Source organism: Lucilia cuprina, chromosome 6 (genome assembly GCF_022045245.1).
Source record: "Lucilia cuprina isolate Lc7/37 chromosome 6, ASM2204524v1, whole genome shotgun sequence".
NCBI classification, from domain to species: Eukaryota; Metazoa; Arthropoda; class Insecta; order Diptera; family Calliphoridae; genus Lucilia; species Lucilia cuprina.
The window spans coordinates 14,200,110-14,217,882 of NC_060954.1; the positions used below are offsets into that span (position 1 = coordinate 14,200,110).

Sequence of the window (17,773 nt, forward strand, 5' to 3'; positions counted from 1 at the left end):
CAGTTCTAGTTCAGTTCTAGTTCAGTTCTAGTTCAGTTCTAGTTCAGTTCTAGTTCAGTTCTAGTTCAGTTCTAGTTCAGTTCTAGTTCAGTTCTAGTTCAGTTCTAGTTCATTTCTAGTTCAGTTCTAGTTCAGTTCTAATTGACTATTATCAGGTTAAAATTCCTTAATTAAAATTTCATGAAAAATTTCCTTTAAATATTCTAGTTCGGTTCTAGTTCAGTTCTAGTTCAGTTCTAGTTCAGTTCTAGTTCAGTTCTAGTTCAGTTCTAGTTCAGTTCTATTTCAGTTCTAGTTCAGTTCTAGTTCACTTCTAGTTCAGTTCTAGTTCAGTTCTAGTTCAGTTCTAGTTCATTTCTAGTTCAGTTCTAGTTCATTTCTAGTTCAGTTCTAGTTCAGTTCTAGTTCAGTTCTAGTTCAGTTCTAGTTCAGTTCTAGTTCAATTTTAGTTCAGTTTTAGTTCACTTCCAGTTTAGTTCTAATTTAGTTCTAGTTCAGTTCTAGTTCAGTTCCAGTTCAGTTCCAGTTCAGTTCTAGTTCAGTTCTAGTTCAGTTCTAGTTCAGTTCTAGTTCAGTTCTAGTTCAGTTCTAGTTCAGTTCTAGTTCAGTTCTAGTACAGTTCTAGTTCAGTTCTAGTTCAGTTCTAGTTCAGTTCTAGTTCAGTTCTAGTTCAGTTCTAGTTCAGTTCTAGTTCAGTTCTAGTTCAGTTCTAGTTCAGTTCTAGTTCAGTTCTAGTTCAGTTCTTGTTCAGTTCTAATTGACTATTATCAGGTTAAAATTCGTTAATTAAAATTTCATGAAAAATTTCCTTTAAATATTCTACAATTAAAATTTTATTTAAATTTCGTCTACATTTTTGGGAATGTAGCAACACCATTTTTTTATATGATTTATTCCAATACTATATATAGCATTTTTTAACTTGGAATAAAAGTGAAAACGTGCGCTATTCATATTTGTATGCAAATTAATTTTACAATTTATTTATTTTTTCGGTTTTTTGTCACAATTTCCCATTTTTTTTAGATTGAAGAAAGAAGTGTTGGCTACAATGGAGTGGAGGGATGTAAATACATTTATGTATATTTTTATTTACTACATTTTTCATATGCATATGCCTGTATACATGTATGAATGAACGCTCCTGGGGATCATAAAGTGTTACACTGTGTGATCTGTACCACATTTTTTTTTTTATTTTATTTGCTATTTTATAAATAACTGAAAAGGAAATTTCATATTTAACTCATGCATAGCTGCCAACTTATAAGAGTATCAGTTTTGTTGCTGTTGTCAGTTTTTGTAGTTTTTCTTAAATTAAAAATAGTATTTTTTTTGTTGTAGAGTATGCAAGGGTCTTGTTTTAGGTTTTAAGAAAATTATGTTGAAGGAAATTAGTCATATATGGACACACCCATACTAGAAATGGAACTATCAAGTTATAGCCTAGTTGACAATAGGTTTGACTAATGTCTAGTCCATAGTCTTGAATAAAGTTAAGTTTTGAGTATAGTTACTTAATAATCACGACTATAGTCTTGACTACAGTATAGTCGAAAAATACGACTAAAGTTTAGTCGATAGTCATGCCTATGATTGACAAAGTCTAGTCCATAAAGTATCGTTAAAAAACATGACAATTGTATGGTCAATAGTCTTGACTTTAATCATATCAATAGACCTGGCAGTAGTTTAGTCCATAGTAACTTCCAATGGCTTCAAGACAATCAAGTTCTTAGTCTGGACTAAAGTCTAATATATAATCCTCATTGCAGTCTTATCAGTAGTTTGATTATTGCTTAATCTGTAGTTTTGTAAATCACTTGAAATTTATTGGTTTTGTCTTTATTTTTGAGTCCATAAATTTTAAATCAATAAATCAAATTGAAAATGTTTAACACTCTACAACATGCCATGTTTTATATCAATACAATTTTACCATAAAGACTCTTTTTTGCAATTTTTTCTTCCCCCCCTCTATTTTACAATAAATTCATTAACAATGTAAAGTTTATTTATGTTTTTCTACAACAACTGTAAAGTGGCACATGTAACATCACTATAAAACAACATTCCTTAACGCATTTTTGTTGCTGTCATTTCGAGTGATGTTGTTGTATGTTACTGCAGATATTGTCTATTTTTTATGAAGTTCATATATAAAACAAAAAAATCAAACAATACGATCTGCTGATCATCATCATCTTCAACAACAAACACATCAACAACAACAGCAACAGCAATATTGTTGTCATCATTGAAGCGCAACATAATAAATCTATCAATTGCTACTGTATAGTACTATTGTATACTGTAGTCTGCAATACTTAGTTGTGAATAGTTTGAATGACTGACTTTTGGAGCAGTCATGGGGAGTTTCTTAAACTTTAGAACTGGTGCTAAAGCGAAAAAAATTACCAATACATATAGATATCTGCATTATAGTTGTTGTTTGGAGGAAAGAGTTTTTAGAAAAATACTGTACAAATACTTAATATTTAAGAACATATATTGCCCAACACTGCCTTTAAATTCCATTTGTAAATGTTTAATTTTCTTCTTTTTTTTTATTAACATTGTTGTATTTATTTTGTTTTGTTGATGATCATGTTGATGTTTTTATTTGTATTCATGCTGATCCTATAGATCAGTTATAAATGCCTACATGCAGAGAGTTTGTTCCATACAAAGAATTTTTTTGTTATATAAAAATAGCAATGTCAAAGAAATTCTTTTATACTATTAATCATAAATACATTAATCTAAAACCGTTGGATTATACTAAAAAGCATTTTTGTACTTCTCTGTAATTCTTTTATGACAGTTTAGATATATTTGTCTATAGTCTATATTAAGTCTAGTCTATAGTCTAGACTATAGTCTAGTCTATAGTCTAGTCTACAGTCTAGTCTATAGTCTAGTCTATAGTCTAGTCTATAGTCTAGTCTATAGTCTAGTCTATAGTCTAGTCTATAGTCTAGTCTATAGTCTAGTCTATAGTCTAGTCTATAGTCTAGTCTACAGTCTAGTCTATAGTCTAGTCTATAGTCTAGTACATAGTCTAGTCTATAGTCTAGTCTATAGTCTAATCTATAGTCTAGTCTATAGTCTAGTCTATAGTCAAGTCTATAGTCTAGTCTATAGTCTAGTTTATAATCTAGTCTATAGTCTAGTCTATAGTCTAGTCTATGGTCTAGTCTATAGTCTAGTCTATAGTCTAGTCTATAGTCTAGTCTATAGTCTAGTCTATAGTCTAGTCTATAGTCTAGTCTATAGTCTAGTCTATAGTCTAGTCTATAGTCTAGTCTATAGTCTAGTCTATAGTCTAGTCTATAGTCTAGTCTATAGTCTAGTCTATAGCCTAGTCTATAGTCTAGTCTGTAGTGTAGTCTATAGTCTAGTCTATAGTCTAGTCTATAGTCTAGTCTATAGTCAATAGTATAGTTTATAGTTTAGTCTATAGTTTGGTCTATAGTCTAATCTACAGCCTACTCTATAGTCTAGTCTACAGTCCAGACTAAAGTCTAGTCTATAGTCTAGTTTATAGTAAGTCTATAGTCTAGTTTAAAGTCTAGTCTATAGTTTTGTCTATAGTCTAGTCTGTAGTCTAGTCTATAGTCTAGTCTATAGTCTAGTCTATAGTCTAGTCTATAGTCTAGTCTATAGTCTAGTCTATAGTCTGGTCTATAGTCTAGTCTATAGTCTAGTCTATAGTCTAGTCTATAGTCTAGTCTATAGTCTAGTCTATAGTCTAGTCTATAGTATAGTCTATAGTCTAGTCTATAGTCTAGTCGATAGTCTAGTCGATAGTCTAGTCTTTAGTCTAGTCTTTAGTCTAGTCTATAGTCTAGTCTATAGTCTAGTCTATAGTCTGGTCTATAGTCTGGTCTATAGTCTGGTCTATAGTCTAGTCTATAGTCTTGTCTATAGTCTAGTCTATAGTGTACTCTATAACCTAATATATAGTCTAGTCTTTAGTCTAAACTACAGCCTTTAGTTCATTTGTTATTCTAATATCTAGGCAGTAGTCTAGTTTTCTACTGTTTTCTTCAGTCTAGTTTCTCATTGGTTTCCATATGATTTTTGTTATATTTTTGTTCTGACTACATTTTCGCAACTGACTGTATACGATAAACGTCTTAAAGATAAATCAGCTAATTCCGCTTAAGAATACATAAATTATATGATACTTTTCATATACATACATAAGTATGTAATTTACTTTACACATTTTAAAACTCATAAACAACAAGTTTTAGGTTTAATTACTCATTTAAATAGTTTAATGAAAGACTACTTTATGAAAAGAAGCTAAGAAAAGGAAAAGTAAAAGAATACATGAAATAGACTGTTTATCTTTAAATTCTCGTAAATTAAATCATTTGTCTTATTAAAAAGAAATGAAAACCACGAAAAAATATATAAGATTAAGAAATATTAAATGGGTGCAGCAGCAGTAGTTTAAAGACCCTTTAACAGGGCGACTAATTGTTAAACTGAACAAACCAAACAACAAACTGAACCAAAAGTATCTTATAGATCTTTTAGCATGCACTTAAATTAATATCTAACAATTTTTTTAATTATATTTTTATTTTTTTTTTCACATTTTAACGCCATTTTCTTTTTTCTTTATATTTAAAGTTTAATTTGCCTTATTTTAACAACTTCTTTTCTTACTATCAATATTTTAATCATCACCCGAGATTTTTATTTAATTTTTTTTTTCATTCTTCTGAAGACATGAAAATTTATTTCCAAATCACTGCACATTTTGCAATGGTATTTCACTTCTTTACAGAGATTTTTAATGGCTTTAGTCTTCAGCTAAAACTATTGTAAAAGACTCTTGTTTACAATAAAGAAATTTTACTACTTGTTAGCCATTTCTAACCTGAATACTAAGTGATCTGTAAACTTTAGCTAATTATATTTAATTAAAACTAAAACTAATAACATTATACGAATATAGAAGAAAATAAATAAAGTAATACAAATGACAATTACTTTTTTTAACAGTGTTTTTGTTTATAAAAATCAGTCTTTTGTTACGAAAAACAAAACAGTCTAGACGGACAGTTAGACAAATTAGAATTAGAAAACAATGTTTTGAATGAAAAAAAAAATTTACATGTTATGTTATTTGTAATTAGATTGTCTGATAGGAGAACAGCAGTTATAGAAAACTTGTTTAAATTCATATACATTTAATCTAGAAAAGTTGCTTTGAATTTGCCCAAAAGTTGCTCAACAACTCTCAACTTTCCTATAGAAACATGCCACAGATTCTGGCAGGAAATTCATCAAAAGTTGCTTAAATTTATATGAAATGATTTTTAGATTATGGAAACTTTTATTCCAAAAAAGTTGCACAGATTTTAAAGAAAAGTTGCTCATTTTCAAACAATTTTTAACATAAAAACATTGCTCAGTGTTTAACAACATTTTGTTGCTCATATTTGTTTAAAACATTTTTTATAATAAAGTTGCTTATTTATTGACAATTTTTTAATTTATATGAAAAGTTGTTCTCCTGTTTATTTTAGGAGAACAGCAGTTATAGATTCCTATACATTTAATCTAGAAAAGTTGCTTTGAATTTGCCCAAAAGTTACTCAACAACTCTCAACTTTCCTATAGAAACATGCCACAGATTCTGGCAGGAAATTCATCAAAAGTTGCTTAAATTTATATGAAATGATGTTTAGATTATGGAAACTTTTTGCCAAGCAACTTTTAACATAAAAACATTGTTCAGTGTTTAATAACATTTTGTTGCTCATATTTTTTTAAATATTTTGTATAATAAAGTTGCCCAGATTTTGACAATTTTTTAATTTATATGAAAATTTTGTTTAGGAAACGTTTTTTTTTTTTAAGTTGCACAGATTTTTTAAAAAAAATTGCTCATATTCATACAACTTTTAACATAAAAACATTGAAAAGTTTTTGTTTAGAAAAGTTGCTCAGATTCCAATAATATTTTATATATAAAAGTTGCTCACATTCTAGCAACCTTTAACATATTGAAATCCGACAATTTTTTTCTAGAAAAGTTGCTTGTATACTAAAAATTTTCTCTACAGAAATGTTGCTTTAATTCCGTCGACTTTTTCTATTAAAAAGATTTTCGAAAACCAACAACTTTTTTTATAAAAAAGTTGCTTGGACACTAAAAACTTTCTCTATGGAAATGTTGCTTTGATTCCGCCTTAGATAGATTTGGAGAAATTGAACTATAGAAAAGTTGCTTGGATTTGTACAACTGTTTCCATAAAAACTTGATAAGATTTAGATAACTTTTTTTATAGAAAAGTTGCTTCGATTTGGAAAACTTTCTATATGAAAAGTTGCTAGTAAGAACTGCTCAGGTTCGCCCAATTTTTTTCAATAGAAAAGTTGTTTAGATATAACAACAATATTTTCTTATAGATTTTATAGACTTGGACAACTTCTTCTATATGAAAAGTTGCTCCTATTCCATCTTTTGCAACTTTTTCTAGTAAAAAGATTTTCGAAATCCGACAATTTTTCTGAGATTTGGAAATCTTTTTCTATATAAAAAGTTTCATTGATTCCTGCAACTATTTCTATATAAGAATTTCTCCGTTTTGTTCAACTCATTCTGTATAAAATGTTTTATAGAAAAGTTGCTCGGATTTTAGTATCTATTTCTATATAAGAGTATTTCAGATTCTTAGCAACTTTTTCAGAAAAGTTGCTCATATTCCGCTAACTTTTTCTAAAAAAAATCTTGTTTTGATTCCAAAAACTTGTTGTATAGAAAAGTTGCTCGAATTTCTAAAACTTTTTTCATAGAAAATTTATCGGATTCCTACAACTTTTTATATAGAAAACTTTAACAGATTTCGACAACTTTTTGTATAGAAGAGTTGCTCGAATTCTTTAAATTTTTCTGTATAAGAGTTTCTTAGATGCTAGCAACTTTTTCTACAGTAAAATTGCACGCATTCTGATAACTTCTTTTCTATAAAAAAAACTTGTTGTATAGAAAAGTTGCTAGGATTTCGTCAACTTTTTGAGTTCTGCTCGGAATTCAACCACTTTTTGTATAGAAAAGTGAATCGCATTTCGCCAAAATTGGTATGGTAAAAATGCTCGGATTGCGGAAACTTTTTATAGAGAAAAGTTGCTTGGATTGTGGAAACTTTTTGTATAGAAAATTCGCTTGGAATTAGACAAGTGTTTGTACAAAAAAGTTGCTTGAATTTCGTCAACTTTTTGAGTTGAAAAGATCTTTGGAATTCGAAAACTTTTTGTAGAGAAAAGTTTTATAGAGAAAAGTTGCTCGGATTGTGGAAATTTTTTTGCTGGGATTTCGTCAACTTTTTGAGTAGAAAATATGCTTTTGAGTAGAAAAAAGTTGCTTGCATTGCGGCAACATTGGTATAGTAAAGATGCTCGTATTGGGGAAATTTTTTGTATAGAAAATTCGCTTAGAATTAGACAACTTTTTGAGTTGAAAAAATGTTCAGAATTCGAAAACTTTTTAAAAAAATTTTGTATTAAAATAAGTTTTACTAACGAAAACTTGATCTGTTTATGATGAGAAAGTTTTCTAGATTTGTATAAAGTTTTCTGAACATAAGATCATTATAATAATTTCCGAATTATTGGATTCTTAGAAAACCAATCTTAAGACTTAGAAAACCAAACATAACTGTGCAAAAATTTATTTCAAACAGGAAATGGCGCGTTTTACAACAATCTAGTGTATAGTTTAGTTAAACATACAGTAAACTTCCGAGTTTTAAAATTATATGGTCAAAGCATAAATGTCGGCCAACGACCCACCGCAATAAAAAAAAAATAATTTTTTTAAAGAAACAAAAAAACAACAACAAAAATGCCAAAGTATAAAAAGAATTAAAACAAATCGGAAAAAAAGTACAACAAGTACTAAGAAATTTCAGACAAGAATCCAAAGCAAGAGCAGTAGCAGAAGCAGAAGCAAGACGATGATCGAGTAGAAAGAAAGAAGCTTTTGTGGATACAACAACATCAGCAACAGTAAAAAAAGAAAGAAACAAAGAATTATTATTAAAAGAAGACACACAAAGTTATTCTTTTTTATCATGATTTTAAGATTCATACACTTGAGTGGCATTCAGCAGCTTTAGTACATGCAACACAATATTTATTAGTAACTGCCTCGTTGGCGATCATTTTTTTAAGTATTTTTTTGTTTTTTATACAGGATGACTAAATGTCTAACTGACGGAGGTGACGGACGACTGGTTGGTTGGTTGGTTGGTCGCATGTTGTAGTCAATTGTTGTTCAGTTTTTTTTTTCTTTTGTTTTTGTAATTTTCTCATCAACATTTTTTCGATATATAGCTGAAGTTGTTGCTGTGTTTCATCTTTCGTTTTAACAAGAATGAACCGCAACTTCAGCAACTAACAACAAATAACATGCAATGCAAGTAAAAGTACTTTCAACTTGCCACAAGCTATACACACAAATGCCAATTCAAATACAACAATTTCAGCCAATAAAACAAAAACAAAAATCACATACAGCAGCAGAAAAAAAATCCTCCTTAGCAACTCAAAATAATCTTAAAAATACTTATTTTTTTAACAAGACAAATATAGTTTTAACGAAAAAAAAAAAATTAGGAAAAGAACAAAACTGCAAACCAACGGTATGACATGCTGAGCGATGTTGCAAGCCAACCAAAAACACACCAAAACGTAAAACTACAACAGCAACAGCAGCAGCAGCAGCAACAACTGAGCAGCCGAGAGTCATGACAGCCAAAATAAATTAGTGGCAATCTTAAGAATCTTAAAATGTTTATTTAATAAGAAATGAAAAAAAAAAATAGAAAACTATTTAAACCAAAACGTTGCAAATGTTGCAAACACACACCCATTGAAACCGTACGTTGATTTTGAGCAACTTTATTAGAATTTTACTTCTTTAGAGGGGAATCCAACATTCATTTATCAATCTTATAGACTTTTTTCATGAAATCATATAACTTGAAACATAGGCAAAACGCAAACAGACATTTAGAAACGGAAAAACCTAAAAGATCTTGTTGGCCAAAACGTTTCATTTCACACACAACTGAGAAGAGAATTGCTTTCGTATACATTTAGCGGCATGAACATAATGATCATTATTTTCATTAAATATTTTAAACATATTTTCTTTGAAATGTTGTTGTTGTTGTTCTCTAATGAGGGCATTAGCCTTTGGTAGAGCTGGAAATAGTTTAAATCTTCTAGTTATACATATCTGAAAACTTCCATACAAACTTTCAGAAGTCAAAACAAAAGTGGTTTGAAGTATTTAGAGACTTAACATAAAGAGACATTAGATTAAGATAATTATTTCTATAGAAGAGTTGCTCTAAAAACGAGAAATATCCAATAGAAAAGTTGGTCAGAAATCGAAGATTTTTTCTATCAAAAAGTTGCTCGAATATCGACAACTTTTCCTATAGAAAAGTTACTTGAGGACCAACAGAAACTCTTATAGAAAAGTTGCTTGGAGACCTACAAATTTTCCCATAAAGAAGTTGCTCGAATAATGACAACTATCTAATGGAAAATTTGCTGGGATACTGATAACATTTTCGTATAGAAAAGTTGCTTGAAGACCAACAATTTTTCCTATAGAAAAGTTGCTCGGATACCAACAAATTTTCCCACAGAAAAGTTGCTCAAATAATGATAACTATCTAATGGAAAACTTGCTCGGATACCGGCAAACATTTTCGTATAGAAAAGTTGCTTGAAGACCAACAATTTTTCCTATAGAAAAGTTGCTCGGATACCAACAAATTTTCCCACAGAAAAGTTGCTCGAATAATGACAACTATCTAATGGAAAACTTGCTCGGATACCGATAACATTTTCGTAAAAAAAAAGTTGCTTGAAGACCAACAATTTTTCCTATAAAAAAGTTGCTTGGAGAGCAAAAAATTTTCCCATATAAAAGTTGCTCGAATAACGACAAATTGTTGTATAGAAAAGCTTCTTGGAGACTAACCACTTTTCTATAAAAAAGTTGCTTGGAGACCAAAAAAATTTCCCACAGAAAAGTTGCTCGAATAACGACAACTATGCAAAGGAAAACTTACTCGGATACCGATAACATATTCGTATAAAAATGTTGCTTTTCCTATAAAAAAAAGTTGCTCGGAGGTCGACAAGTTTTCTTATAGAAAAGCTGCTTGAAGACTAACAACTTTTCCTATAGAAAAGTTGCTCAAATACTAACAACTTTTTCTATAGAAATGCTACTCAGATACCAAAAACTTTTTCTATAGAAAAGTTGCTTGAAGACCAAAAATTTTCTTTATAGGAAAGTTGTTCATAGATTAACAACTTTTCCTATATAAAAGTTGCTATAGGAAAGTTGCTCAGAGACCAACAACTTTCTTTATAGGCAATTTGCTCATAGATTAACAACTTTTCCTATATAAAAATTCTGGAATATTAAAAACTTTTCCTATTCTATTTCTTCAGAAAAGTTTGCTCAAATTGCAACAACTTTTTCTGTAGAAAAGTTGCTCAGGATATCGATTACTTTCATGGAGTTAATTCTACTTCTTTATCGCTTCTTTGAAAGTTTCTTTTTTTGCTGGAATATTTTTCAATCAAACAAAATCATTCGAACGCAATCAAAAAGAATAGTTATCGTTCTCATAATGACTGAATCAGTCTTACAAGGAGTTAGATATCATTCCCATAATTGATCTTGACTGAACAAAAATCGCTGCCACAATTTTTACTGAATCGACATTCTTAAGACTGATTCGTTCATTTGTGTGATAGATATAGCGAGAAAGATAGATACAGCGAGCAATATAGATATAGCGAGCAAGATAGATATAGCGAGCAATATAGATAAAGCTTGAATCGTTAATTTGTGTGATAGATATAGTGAGGAATATAGTTAAAGTGAGATTATATAATGGCACCTTTGATGGACCCAATTCAGCCGGTTTTCTGATTGTCTGACTGTCTTTATATGTTTGTATTTAAAGATTTTAAATATGAATGTGGTTAGAACGACAAAGATCCAGGGTATGACCCTGTTGAGAGCAAGACTCGAAAATCTCCTCAAAATGAGCAAGTATGAACTAAGAAGGTACGTATTTTAAGTGGACACGCAGGACACATCTATGCAAAATTGAACAGGCTGATTCTGACGAATTTAGAGCATAGATTATGATGAAAGAAAAAAATTAAAGAATTATGGTGGGCCAGAAACCAGAACTGAAGATCTATGAAGATCCCGAAAACAGTGTAAAACTGATGGTCTTAAGAGATCAAAAAGAGCATAGATCTGAACATTATTTCTACATTCTGACATATCTTAGGAGAAAACGATATTGTTGAGATGAGTAAAGCAAAATAATAATTCCCGAAATTCGCCTTCAAGTAATACGATTCAAGCTGATGTTTTTAGGGATCTACAAAGAAGTATTAGATCTAAAGATCTTAACTGTCAAAAGCTGTGATTATGATTGCTTGTTAGCATTAAGAGAGTCTAGTGAAGGGCGTTCAATGGACGATAATGAGATATATAGTTCAGATAACTTTGTTGAAAACAATTTTGGCCGTAGCTAATGATTTTCTTAGATCCAGAGGAATCAATTCCTTTAATTTTAAAGAAAAGGAAGGTATGATATCAGAGGAGTTAAGAAAATTAATAATTGGCTCAATCCTTCTTTAACTACAGATATCCGGGATCTAGGTTCTAAGTACAAAGAAGATAAGTGCCTAAAACTGTTAACAACTTAAAGACATCTAACAGTATTTAGGTAAAAAGTGAGAGCTGGTGAGAAAAGGATTTTCAAGCATCTAGAGAAATGATCGCTTAGTGATAGTTGCTAAACATTTAGTTTCTTTTTCTATGAATCAATTCCTTTAAATTACTGTCAGCTTTTAAATGTTATTTTTATATGTTTCTAAATATTTTCATTTATTTTGTCTGAACTTTTATTTTTCACACATCATTAAAATAACAAAATATTCTTTGGCTCCAAAGTGTAATGAAGAATTCTTGAAAATAAACACAACTCTGTGGTGAAAACAAAATCACAGGGTTGTGTTTATTTTGAGAAGAGATCCCGACATTTCCAAGACAATTACAGGGTGTTCTTTATTTTCTAGAATTTGAGAAAACGAAAATGTTAGAAAAAAGGTACAAAAAGTACAATTTCTGAAAAAACCAGTACACTTTAACTAAAATGTAGTTTTTTCTGTGATTGAATTTGTCATAACATCTCTGTTTGGAATACCCTCTCATTAAGATCTAACATCTGCAGACTAGATTAGACATAGAAATTTAAATTATGATTCATATATGATTAAAATTTAAATGTTCGCAAACATATTTATTACACAAATGAATAGACGTTATGACGTTTTAATGACAGCTGCTGTTTTGAACTAAACAGTTAAATATGTGTTTTGAGAAAAACCACATGAATGAGAGTAAATTCAAGAGAGAAAAGATTAACATTTCATACTGTACTATTGACCTTGTACTTGTAATTTCCGTCTGCCTCGTATGTATGTCCGTCTGCCTCTCCGCTCAAACATTTGTTCAAATGTCAAGCTGTCAAAAGTTTAACACATACAGGCAAAAAAAGTGGGTTTATGTGTTTAATATGTATATTTTTTCCGAATTCCTTTTATCCAATTGTTAGCAGCAACCTCCTCTTTATTGACTTGACTCGACTGGTTGTGATTCCCTATAGTGGTGTTAATCATTTAAAACATTTGCAGATGCTTTACAAACGATATTTCAATATTTGAAATGTAATTCAACCCTGTTGATAAACAAATAAATATATTTTTATATTCTTCAGTCATAAGTTTTTTTTATCTGTAGATTGGCCTGCTGCTGCTGTTATTGCTCTCAAACAAAAAAGACAACACCCAACTTATCAGGCCATAGGAGCCAAACATATAATTTTGCACACACTTATTTCTTCCAACAAATAAACCAAGAGATACAGATAAAAATAACAAAAAAAAAAAAAAAAAAAAACAAGAAATTTAAATAAAAATCGGATTTATTTCATTATCAACCCAAAAAAAAATCAAACTAAAACAGACTCACTTCGATCATACATACATATGTGTTATATGCCCACGACTACATACCAGTATATTAACATGTATATAGAGTAGATTGCATATGTGCACATTCATGCATGCAGTTAAAACATGCAGGCAGACATGCCAACATCTCTATATATATATACACAAGATTTATATAGAGATTTTATATAGAATAATCTGCCTGGCAATTTAACCACATACTGTGCTATTGACCACCATATATACTGACTGACTAATTCCTTGTAAAAATAAAAATTAAAACCAATATTCATTTAAATACTTATTATAGATGGAGTTTTTGATCTAAAGTTAAAGAAATTTTTTTCTAATTAAAAACTACCACCCAAATAGTTTTCAAATTGAAATACTGGGAATAAGGATAAAAGTTTATGTATATGTCAGAACACATATGGAACAATAAGAGAACTAAAACAGAAATAGAAAAGAACTAGAACAGAACTAGAACATAAGTAGAACAGGACAAGAACAGAACTAGAACAGAAATAGAACAGAAATAGAACAGAACTAGAACAGTACTAGAACAAAACTAGAACAGAACTAGAACAGAACTAGAAAAGAACTAGAACAGAACTAGAACAGAACTAGAACAGAACTAGAACAGAACTAGAACAGAACTAGAACAGAACTAGAACAGAACTAGAACAGAACTAGAACGGAACTAGAACAGAACTAGAACAGAACTAGAACAAAAAAGAACTAAATGATAACTAAATGATAAATGATAACTGGAACAGAACCAGAACCAGAACTACAACAGAACTGAAAATAGCACTAATCTAGCTTGATTTTTCGCATGTATATTCTAATATTTTCAAACATGTTAGGAAGTTTTAACTGTAATCCAAATATTTATTATTTTCTTTAAAAGCTCTAATTAACAAAAAATTTGTTATTGTTTATAAATTTGTATCTATCTAACCGAAAAGTATTAAAAAAGATTTTTGTCTCAAATACAAACAAATAAAATAATGTTTATTAATAAATATTTAACTGTCATGAGAAATAAACACTTTTAAGCGCTGCTCCAAGACAAAGTATGATATTAAATTCAACTAAATTTTAATTGAATTTGACTTTTTTTCAAAATCGCACAATGACTGACTTAATTTTCGTATAAACATTTTCTCTTTTGGCCCAAGGGGGAACCAAATGATAAATGGAGGAAAAAAAAACTGAAAGAAAAAAATTGCTGAGAAAGTAAATAAATGAAAACAAAACCTTGATTTTTTTTAGGTTTTAAAGTAATAAAACTAAAAACGTATACAAAGTACATAGTATTTGAACGAGATACAGTGGTTCAAAAGAAGCGAAAATTTTTAAGAAAATTATAGAGAATGAATTCTATTTACGAATAGAGTTAGGAAGGGAACTAGTTCGGTGTTGTTTTGAAAAAAATTAATTTTTTTTTTTTTTACATTTTTTTTCATTTACTGTACCGTAAGCATTTATAAATAGATCGAATTCCCTTTTAAACTACTTTTATACAATCTGGTAACTTGAAACCTTTATAACAAAGTCCCACCAAAAAAGGACATGACTTTATTCGTAGAAAAAAAAAGAAATAAGTTAAACCAAACTTTATTTTGGAAATATAAAACAAATGGCAACAACAACAACATACAGTCCACTTGAAAACTAAGCCAAGTGTGTTATTTAAATTAAAAAAGATCTCAAATTACCTACAAAAAAAGGGCATTTAATCACTTAAAAATTTTCTTCTTCAAAATCTATAAAATATGTAGATTTATACATAACAAATATGTAAAACACATGTGTTATTAAAATGTTAAGTAGAATTGTCAAGTTGATTTTTGTACCTTCAAAATAAGCGACAATATGACTCATTTCTTTAAAAGGTTTCACATACATCAGTTAGTAAATATTTTTTTGTAAACAGCGGAAATATTTTACCCTATAGAAACGGAAGGAAGTTTGCAAAGACTCACTAAATATTTTAAAGGTTTCACTTTTAAATGTATATCGAAGTGTATGTATATGGAACGTACATAGATTGTATGTATGGGTGACATGGTAGCCTTACAATAACCCTAAATGGTAAATACTGCAATGAAGTAAGAGTCCACTAAAAATTGATTCTTTTGAAATACAAAAGAAATATCAAAATTTTAATAATATGATATTAATATCTATATTCTATAGATCGATCTATAGTCTTGTTTCTATATCAATCTCGAGTCTTGTCTATAGATCAGTCTATAGTATTGACTATAGTTTTGACTAAAGATCAATTTATAATCTTGACTATAGATAAATCTATAGTCTTGACTGTACACCAATCTATAATCTTGACTATAGATCAAACAATTGACAATAGAGCAGACTATAGTCTGGACTAAAGAGCAGACTATTGCTTGCACTATAGAGCAGACTATAGTCTTGAAAAAAGATCAATCTATAGTCTTGATTATAGATCAATCTATAGTCTTGGTATATGAATCTATAATGTTGACTATAGATCAATCTATAGTCTAGACTCTAGACTATAGATCAATCTATAATCTTGACTATAGATCAATCTATAGTCTTGACTATAGATCAATCTATAGTTTTGACTATAGATCAATCTATAGTCTTGACTATAGATCAATCTATAGTCTAGACTCTAGACTATAGATCAATCTATAGTCTTGACTATAGATCAATCTATAGTCTTGACTATAGATCAATCTATTGCCTTCACTATAGATCAATCTAGAGTCTTGACTATGGAACATACTATAATATTGAATATAAATCAATATTTATTCTTCACTATAGATTAATCCCTAGCCTTGACTATAGATCAATATATAGTAGCGACCATAGATCAATATATAGTCTTGACTATAGACCAATTTATAGTCTTGACAGTAGACCAATCTATAGTCTCTTTTATAGACCAATATATAGTATATATAAACCAATCTATAGTCTGGATTGTAGACCAATCTATAGTCTTGACTATAGACCAAACTATAGTCTTGAATATAGATCAATCTATAGTCTTGACTAAAGATCAATCTACAGTCTTGACTATAGATAATTCTATAGTTTGGACTATAGATAATTCTATAGTCTTGACTATAGATAATTCTATAGTCTTGACTATAGATCATTCTATAGTCTTGACTATAGATCATTCTATAGTCTTGACTATAGATCATTCTATAGTCTTGACTATAGATTGATCTATAGTCTTGACTATAGATTGATCTATAGTCAAAATCAATCCATAGTCTTGACTATAGATCATTCTATAGTCTTGCCTATAGATTATTCTATAGTCTTGACTATAGATCAATCTATAGTCTTGATTATAAATCCATCTATACTCTTGACTATAGATTAATCTATAGTCTTGACTACAGATCAGACACAGTCTGACAATGGATCTCTCTACTGATATCAAACCAAAGTACAGATCTAGAGTATAACTAGAACTGAACTAGATCTGAATTAGAAGTGATCTAGAACTGAACTAGAACTGAACTAGAACTGAACTAGAACTGAACTAGAACTGAACTAGAACTGAACTAGAACTGAACTAGAACTGAACTAGAACTGAACTAGAACTGAACTAGAACTGAACTAGAACAGAACTAGAACTGAACTAGAACTGAACTGAACTAGACCTGAACTAGAACTGAACTAGAACTGAACTAGAACTGAACTAGAACTGAACTAGAACTGAACTAGAACTGAACTAGAACTGAACTAGGACTAAACTAGAACTGAACTAAAACTGAACTAGAACTAAACTAGAACTGAACTAAAACTGAACTAGAACTTAACTAGAACTGAACTAGAACTAAACTATAACTGAACTAGAACTATACTAGAAGTGAAATGGAACTATCAAATATTAAATTAATTATTACACAAAATACATGTAATCAGAGTAATTAAGTGAAAATTAAAACTTATTTAAAAACCTACTCATTTCAAACAATTGATCATATTTTCCAACAATTAATTGTTTTTTTGTCTTTGTCTGAAGACAGAAAGCCACTTGTTAGTAAAAGTTGAGTAGCCACAAAAAAAATGAACAAAATTAAATTTAATTATTTTATTTTTCTTAAAGTTCATTTACTGCATTTTACTAATTTTTTTTTTATAGACGACGTTAACAATTAATGCATTCAGTCGTGCATGATGATTAATAATGTTTCTTTGCATTCAGTTGATATTAAAAGTTTTTCTTTTATTTTAATTTTTTCCTTTGCTGTGGCACTTTCTTTGGACAAACATATCAAATAACTTTAAAATTATTTTTGAAATTAGAAATAAACTGAAATATTTTTATGAGTGTAAATATGTAATGTTTAATTAACATTTATATGACTTTTGTAGTTGCTGCTGGATGGATGGTTTTTGAAATAAATGAAAAAAATTTTGTTTAATGTAAAAGTTGAAAAGAAAAGTTGAATAGAAAAAAAAGATTAATCTAATTAAGTCGTTTAGTTAATGAGCATGTGTAAATGCCTTGGTATTTTTTTGTTGTCTTTGTATAATATTTTTTAATGTCTCTGTAATTTTTGTGCAAAATTTGTTTCTTTATTTATTTTTTCATCCAGTCATTTTCAGTTTTAAAACAAAGATAATTAAACAAAGTTTTTTTTTTCTCTATTTAGAGGTGGGAACC

At 29.2% G+C, this 17,773-nt stretch overlaps 1 protein-coding gene across 1 annotated transcript in view; it reads right to left on the minus strand.

Annotated features, from left to right (window-relative positions):
* The window catches only part of LOC111678482 (tubulin beta-3 chain), a 33,884-nt gene that overhangs the window by 8,218 nt on the left and 7,893 nt on the right, over positions 1-17,773 (minus strand). The window lies entirely within an intron of this gene.